Source organism: Myxine glutinosa, chromosome 2 (genome assembly GCF_964187855.1).
Source record: "Myxine glutinosa chromosome 2, kmMyxGlut1.1, whole genome shotgun sequence".
Lineage (NCBI taxonomy): Eukaryota > Metazoa > Chordata > Myxini > Myxiniformes > Myxinidae > Myxine > Myxine glutinosa.
Genome location: NC_136262.1, coordinates 91030594 through 91039167, shown reverse-complemented (window position 1 = coordinate 91039167; position 8574 = coordinate 91030594).

Below are 8574 nucleotides of genomic sequence, written 5' to 3'. Positions count from 1 at the left end.
AGAGGGCAATGTCAACTTTCTTCTGTAATAAAAAATCCCTTACTTGAACTTTACGGACAGAGCTACATCCTCCGTTAATATTCAAGCTACAAATGGAAAAACTCATTATAGCTATAAGGAGGAGTGACCACCACTCAATTTTTTGATAGCAGTTCATTCTTAGCTTTTTGCAACCACTTCTTTAAACGGTGACGTTGGGAGGAATTGAAATTAAAAACGTGGGGCCGTTTTACCATCAGTCTAGCGGAATGTATAAAATCAGGTAGCTCCGGAAAAAAGGTTTCTATTACAACATTCCTTTTTAGGAATGTGTCCTTAAGAAACCTTTTTATCTCGGAGGGAGGGATTGGAGGGGTTTCTTCTTCCTTAAGGCTACCACATTCACTAACAGAGTCATCTATATCAGATGGCTCAGATGGTGTGTCACACTGGTTTTCATCATTTATCTCCTCACCGTCATCACATCCCTCCACGTTATCGGATGGGGCATAGTCCATAGAGGGAGGGGACGGGGAGGGAGAGAAATGAGCCATCTTCAGGGGAGGGGGGGGAGGAGGGGGGGGGGGGTACTAATTTTTGCGGTTCAACCATATCAGTTTCTAGGTCAGTAGACAAGGGCGAGGATTCATCCACATCTATGTCCTCCAATACCGAGAAACGATTTTCTGTGACGAGGGACAAATCTAGGCCAGAGAGGAGGGGCTGTCGGTTTTCAGTTGTAGGTTTTTTTAAAGAGATGACCGTTTTCATCTGTTGTTTGCAGATGTCTTTTTCCTTTTGGGCAGACTAATTGAAACTCGTCCTGGTTAGTGGGAAGAGATTGCAAGGGTTTGGGGGGAGGGGGGGGAGGGAGGACGTGATCATCGGGAGGGGATTCCCATCGGCTACCACGGCGGGAGAGGTAGGATCAGTTATAGCAGGCAACAAGCTGTGATTGGACGATGTCGCCTGGGGGGTGAGATCTATCGTTAACAGGAGATGGCTGCAATTAGATCCTTCAGTAGAGGGAGGGGCCCCTGTTTCAAGGGGAGGGGAAGGGGGTACGGCGGGGGGGTTTGGATTGGTGGTAAGAGGGCTTGGGTCGGTGGTGGACAGATTGGGATCAGTGGTGGTAAGGCTTGGGTCGATGGTGGGAAGGTTCGGGTCGGTGGTGGGAGGGCTTGGTTCGGCGGCGGGAGGGCTTGGTTCGGTGGTGGGAAGGTTTGGTTTGGTGGTGGAAAGGCTTGGGTCGGTGGTGGGAAGGCTTGGGTCAGTGGTGGAAGGGTTTGGACCGGTGGTGGGAAGGTGGGGGGGGTTGCTTATTCCCGGTTCGGAGGGGAGGTTGCACTTGTGGAGAATTCTCTTTTCGGGGGCAGTCATGCTTAACATGCCCAAATTGTCCGCAGCCAAAACATTTTAGAACGTTGGTGGACACGTACACTGTATATTCGTTCTGTTGATGTTTTAATTTTATTATAAGGTTTAAAGCCTTCTGGGAATTTTTTAAAATCATAAACACTTGCCGCCGGAATGAAACCACGTGCCTTAAATCGTTGTTTCGTGACCCAAAGGGAATCATGGAGATACGAGACACGATGGTACCGTATCGGGACAACTCTTTAATTAGTACATCGTCGGATACAAATGGGGGGCAAATTGATATCACGACTTTTATCGCTGGGCTATCTAGTGGGGAAATCATTACAAATAAATCTGGATCGATTGTCAAACCCTGTTCGACAATTTGTGGGACACAATCCACGTCGGACAAAAAAATAACGATCCGCTTGTTCATCCGCGAAGCGGCAACAACCTTGTCGATCCCGACAACACGACCGGTTGCGAGGACAACGTCCTCGACACTAACCTCACGTTCCGGAGGTACACAAAAGAACCCGTGCTTACGGGTCAGGCTCTGAAAGGCCGTAAATCGAGATAGTGCAGCTGCCATGCTGGAACAGCTGCACTTACAACCCCTCCCCAACTCGGGGAGGGTGAATATATAATACAATCTTCCCTACCCGAACTCCGGGAATGGGAAGCAATCAGACCTCTCCGATTTCCCAAACTTCGGAAAAGGGAGGCAACAAAACAAACTGAAGGAAGGATAAACGAAAGGAAAAAAAGGAAATAGAGGTTTAAGATGAAGGAGCAAACACCGATCGGGCGACGCCCAAAAACGGCGAACCCTTACCAGCGATCACCCTGTGCTCTCCGGCTCTCTCTCCCGTCTCAACGTATATGGGAATCACCAGGAAGACTCCACGAACAGGCACAAGGACACAGAGGGGGGAAAATGGGGAGGGGGGGGGGGGAGGGAATGGAGCAACAACACAGAGCACTCACAGGCCTCCACAAGCAGACGCCATGACAGTACAACCAGCATACAAACGGCCAGCAGGTAGAGAGAGAGAGACAGAGACAGAGACAGAGACAGAGACAGAGACAGAGACAGAGAGAGAGAGAGAGAGGGAGACCTTTGACTTTTCTTCCCCTTTATTACAAGGAAAACAAGTTTTACATGATGAAGGATGTTTGTACAGGCATCAAAAGAAATAACCAGGAAAGGAAGGGGTAACAAAGAAGCAATACTTTAGATTTATAAATTGATTGTTAGAACACCACCAACCATACCACATAAGGATTGTTTCGCACACCACCGGTTTTTAAATAAAGCAGGATCTTGAGTTTCAAACTCAAAAAGAACACGCGATGTAACCAATGCTTTAAAAACAGTTAAAACGTCATCAGCTAAAACGTCAGTGTTCTGCAGTTTTCGTTTCCTCGATAAATAAATGGCAAGTTTTGCCTCCGAACACAGAAAGTTTGCTAAAAGACATTCATTTTTACATTGATACAAGACATTAAATCCAAATATGAAAACACAATGTGTAAAAGTCAAACCGAGCCCCCGGATCACACGTGACAGGATTTTAAAAAGCGAGGCCAACCTTGAACATTCAATGAAAATGTGAAAAATGGTCTCTGGGGTGTCGCAAAAGGGGCACAATTCCGAATTTTCAGGACATATACGGTGGGACAGGATGTTGCAAGGCAGGATATGGTGCGCTAACCGCCATTGTAGGTCACCCGAGCGCTTGACAGTAGGTTCTTTGTACATCACCTGCCACTTTATTGTTGTGAAACGGTTAGCTTGAAGCAGCGCTCGCCAATGAGCTTGTGGCTCTGCAGGTTTGCCAGGAAAGAGAGTGAGAACACATAGATTGTACACTGAGGATTTCTCCATCTGATTAAAGAGCCTAAAACTTTGAAATAAAATTAAAAGATTTGGGAAAGGACATTGGGATCGATGGAGGGCATCTTCTATGTCTGGGTCCCATTTTAACCCGGTTTGCTTAAAGGTCCGTAAAATCACAGAGAAAATTCTGCCAATGACTCTGATGGACCTCACACTGGTGGCCACGGCAATGTCAGCAGCTGGCTTCCATCTATGTGCAAAGGGGTTCCTGAGGTGTTTTACTCTGGTAACGCCGACATCAATAAACTTTTGCATAAAAGATCTGTCACTACAGACCCCATCAAAAAAAGAATTTAAAAATATTGGTTCATTTAAAAACATCTGAAGGGAGTAAGCACTGGTGTCGCGGCGAAAAGAAACAGCCTGCCACGCTTCCAGCATGCTTCGGTAGAACAGCGGGACCGATGTCATATCCACGTGCTTCGCGTCGAGAAGAAAAAGCTCGTCACCATAGCCAAGTTTCCCAGCTTGCTTAAGCAAACAATGGGCAAAGGCTTTCCATGGGACGTCGGAGTATAGAAGCCTTCGTGCTGAAAGGAGGCGAAAAGCCATCACTTTGCTCGTCACATCTATTAGTCCCTGTCCACCTTCTGCAGTCGGCAGGCTTAGTATTCCTGGCCGGAGCCAGTGCTTTCCCCCCCAGAAAAAATCTACAAAAGAGCTTTGAAGTTTTTTAAGGATAAAACCTGGGGCCTGCAGTGCTTTAAAAACATGCCAGAGCATTGATGCCGCGAGATTATTAATGACCAGAGTACGACCCCGGAAGGAAAGCTGCCTCAATAGTCCCCTCCATTTTATCAACCGCTGCTCAGTTCTGGTAATCAGCGACTCCCAGTTTTTTGAAATAAAATCTTGAGTTCCAAGAAAGACACCGAGGTAGTGTATTCCTTCATTGGTCCATACAAGCTGCCCTGGTAGGGTTGGAGGGGGAGTTTCATTCTGTGGACCTAAGTAAAAAGCTTTGCTCTTTTCCCAATTAACTTTAGTCGAGCTTGCCAGGCTGAATTCCTCGACAGACTCAACCAGAGCGCGAATATCGTCATCGGAGTGCACAATTGCGCAGAGGTCATCCGCATAAGCAATGGTCTTTACGGGATTTTCTAGCGGCAGAGGATAAAACCCTTGTAGCCGTGTGCGTAAACGATGTAGTAAAGGTTCAATTGATAGGGAGTATAGAAGGCCAGACAGGGGGCACCCTTGACGAATACCCCTGGTAACAGGGAAAGGCTGACTTAAGATGTTGTTTACTTTGAGCAAGCTAAAAATATTGTTATACAATATTTTGATATAACAAATAAAATTTTCCTTAAAACCAAACCCCCGTAAAACAGCAAAGAGATAAGAGTGATCAATCGTGTCGAAAGCTTTTTCTTGGTCTAAAAACACCAGACCAACATTTCTATGTTCAGCAATACAAATGTCAATCATGTCACGTACAATAAAAATGCTATCGTGTATTGTCCTTTTAGGAATGCAATAGGATTGATCGGGGTGTACAATCTCCCCAATCAAAGGTTTGAGGCGGTTGGCAAGAGCTTTTGAAAAAATCTTGTAGTCCGTGCAGAGGAGCGAAATGGGACGCCAATTTTTAAGTTGCTGGAGGTCTCCTTTCTTAGGTATGAGAGCAAGTATAGCCCTGCGACAGCTGATTGGTAACAAGCCTGATCGTAGGCTATCAACTAAGAGGTCAAGCAACTCAGGTCCCAACAAATCCCAGAAGGTTTTGTAGAACTCTGCAGGGATTCCATCAAGTCCAGAAGCTTTACCTGTGGGCAAGGTTTGCAAAGCAGTAAAAAGTTCGTCAAGGGTCACTTCCTTGTCAAGTTGTTGACATGCAGGTTCGGACAAGGTGGGCAAAGAAGTGGTTAAGGAACGAATCATGTCTTCTTTAGTGTTTCTGGCACAATACAAGTCAGAGAAGTATTGTTTTGTCAAGCTTCTAATGTCTTTTGGATCGTGTGTTGTTCGGCCTCCTGGTGCCTGCAGCGAAGTTATTTGCTGGTTTCTCTTTTTTCGTGCTTCCAAAGCAAAGAAAAACTTGGAAGGAGTATCAATAGAGGTGTAGTTCTCCATTCGTAGCCTTATTAGAGCCCCTCTGGCTTGTTTTGCACAGAGTTGAGCAAGGAGTGCTTTCTTCGTTGCTATTAGAGAACTAGTCCTTTCGGCACTGGGAGCTGGAAGGCTTGACTGGAGAGACAATATTTCTTTGGCAATTAGAGATTGCAGCGCAGTTTCATTCCTTGTACAAAAGGAGCTATATTGCTGGCAAAAGGTCCTAATATGGGCTTTCGCATTGTCCCACCATTGTGCGAGGCAGGAGTAGGAAGGCTTCCGTCGTAGTAAAGCTTCCCAAAAGGCTCGGAAGGCGACAGGAAAAGCGTCATCTTGCAGAAAACTCACATTGAAGGTCCAATGGGCAGTGCCACGATTTCGAGCCGGGGAGAGTATATGAAGAACAACCATGTGATGGTCCGAAAAACCACTTGGGGTGGCGTCAACATGGTCTATGACATTTAGAGAGTCATTATTGATGTAAAATCTGTCTAGCCTTGCAAGAGATAACCGGCCATTTGCACATCGGCACCACGTGTATTGCCGTGCAGATGGGTTCTGGAGCCTCCATACATCCATAAGGGAGAATTTGGACAATGCTCTCTTTAAGGGTGTTGTACTTGATGGGTGGGGCTCTTCTCCATTACGATCAAGGGTGGGATACAGTGTGCAATTAAAGTCCCCACACAGACAAACAAGACCATCAAAATCAAAGTGTGTGAGGGACATTTCTAACTGTGTGAAAAAAAACTAATCTTTCTGTGCTCGTGCTGGGTGAATATACATTTATTAAAGTGTGTTTGTAACCATTATAAAAGAAATTAACTGAAACTAAATGCCCTTTAGTAATCTCCTTAAAAGTGACATTTTCAGGACAGAAAGAAGGATTTAAATAAATAGCCACTCCAGCACTAGGACAGGTCAAGCTACTAAAGAACCACTGTCCTTTCATGATGCGAGTCCATTCGCTCATGCACGAAGAGCTACATCTTGTCTCTTGCAAAAGAGCAACATCGAAATGTTTTTGCTCGACAAGCAACTTTACCTGAGCTTTACGCAGGGGTGAACGTCCCCCATTTATATTTAAAGTTACAACAGAGAAGGTCATGGTGTAGGTAGGGAAGATTTATCATGTACAGGAAAGTTTGGGTGTGCTTGTAGCTCTTTCCGAGCTTTCAATATACCCTTTCTAAGGCGAAAAACTTGTGACTCAGTCACACCAAGTTGTTCAGCCTTAAGGAGGAGACGTCTTGAGGAGTTTATAAAACCAGACAGGTTCGGGAAGAAGGTTGTAATTTTAACCTTTTTCTTTCGAAAGGTGTCCTGAAGAAACTTTAGAATTTCCGTGGGTGATAAATCATCATCACCCTCCAGTTCCTTGGCTATTGCTGGGTCATTCCAGACCTCGCTACTAGCACTAGAGGCAAGCGACGAGGCCCCATCTGAGTCGTAATCCGAAAGGTCTTCATTTTTTCCCCCACACACCGAAACCGATGCTCTCATAACGGGAATATCGTCTTCTACTAAAGGGGCAGCTGTTTCCACAGTGGGAGTTTTAAAAACCGTAACAGGGATTAACGTTTTTATATCAGAGGCTTTGCACTCTCCTTCTGGAGCTGCTACTTCTTCTGCCTCCATTACCTCAGACACTTCATCGTCAGCAGGGCGCGGGACGAGAGCAGGTTTGTGGTTCTTGACTTTAGTTTCAATAACCGGGGTGGTTACCACAACATCTTGGGGCATTGCGCTTGGCCCTTGTTCATGAGAGGAATGAACGGAAACGTCTTCTTCCATTTCAGCAAACACACTGAACCTATTCTGCAGCAGAAGACCAGCTGCAGGGGCTTATGTTTCTAAAAAAGAAACATTACGTTCATTCGACGGCGCTATCTTTTTCGAAACGCTCGCCTGTATGTCCTCATTACCGCTTCCTCTTTTATAACTCCTCCTGGAGGACACGGTAATAAAACCCGCGTCATCAGCCGGTGAATTATCGATTTCCGCGCTCGAATGTGAAGGCTGATCTGCCGTCCCAGACGCGCCATTATCATTGCGAAGATCGACATTTGGTTCTGTCCGTCTAGATGTGCCACTAGGATCGGCATTTGTTCCTGACTGTCTAGATGTGCCACCGGATATACACTTCGGACAAGCACCTTTTAAATGTCCGAAGGCACCACACGTGAAACACGTCATTGTCTCTGTTGCGATGTACATTCGATAATTTCGATTTTCAACGACCAACGTAGCTGAGGCATTGAGCGATTGAGCATTGTTTTTTAACACCATGTAACAGTGCCGCCGAAAGGACATGATATGGCGGACTGTAGAATCCGAACGCAAACGGAAGGGAATCATGGAGATTTTTGACACCACGGTGCCAAACTGTGTTAAAACGGACGAAATCTGTTCGTTTTTAACAAAAGGCGGTAAATTAGATAGTGATTTTCACCGCCGGTGAGTCCAACATACTAACGTTAACGAAAATATCTGGCGGTAAGGACAAACCAGTTTCAACCGCCTGAGCGACATAGCGCTCCTCGGAAAGAAAAACAACAACTCGTTGGTTCATCTTTGAAGCTGCTAACACATTTTCAAAACCAACGAGTTCACCCAAGCCCATCACGACGTCATCGACCCGAACCCGGTCGGGTGGACTAACTATTACCCCATTTTTACGAGTAAGTGACTCGTAAATGCTGTTCTGCAAACGACTGTTTGCCTTAGCGATAAATGAACCAAAACTAAGGAAAAATTGAAAAAGCAAAACAAAATAGAACCTATCGCAAGCAAAGCCTGCAGGCGAAGGTAAAATGAAAAGAAAAAGAATAAGGGAGCCGATAAACGACGATAATGAAAAACACGACAAGCAGAGCACAGGCCCGAAGAACACAAGGTTCTTTAGGACTCGCACCAAACTCACCGTGCGCGCTCTCTTTCTCTCTCTTGTCTCAACAAAGAAGGAAAACACGGGGAAAACTTCACAAACACGTACAAGGACACAGAGGGAGTGAAAAGGGGGATGGGAAAGGCAACAACACAACACAGTACTCACAGCTCCTCACACACAGCAGCCATGATTGCCACACCCACGCACGACTCACCAACGACCAGCAGGGGGGCGCGAGAGAGAGAGAGAGAGACTGACTGTTTCTTCCTTTTATTACAAGAGTACAAAAAATCAGTTATGTTCAGTCACAAAGAAACAAAACACAATAAAATGGTCTCAAGGAAAGGTTATTTTCAAGTCATCATCATCAAGTGTGCATATGACATCATTAAAA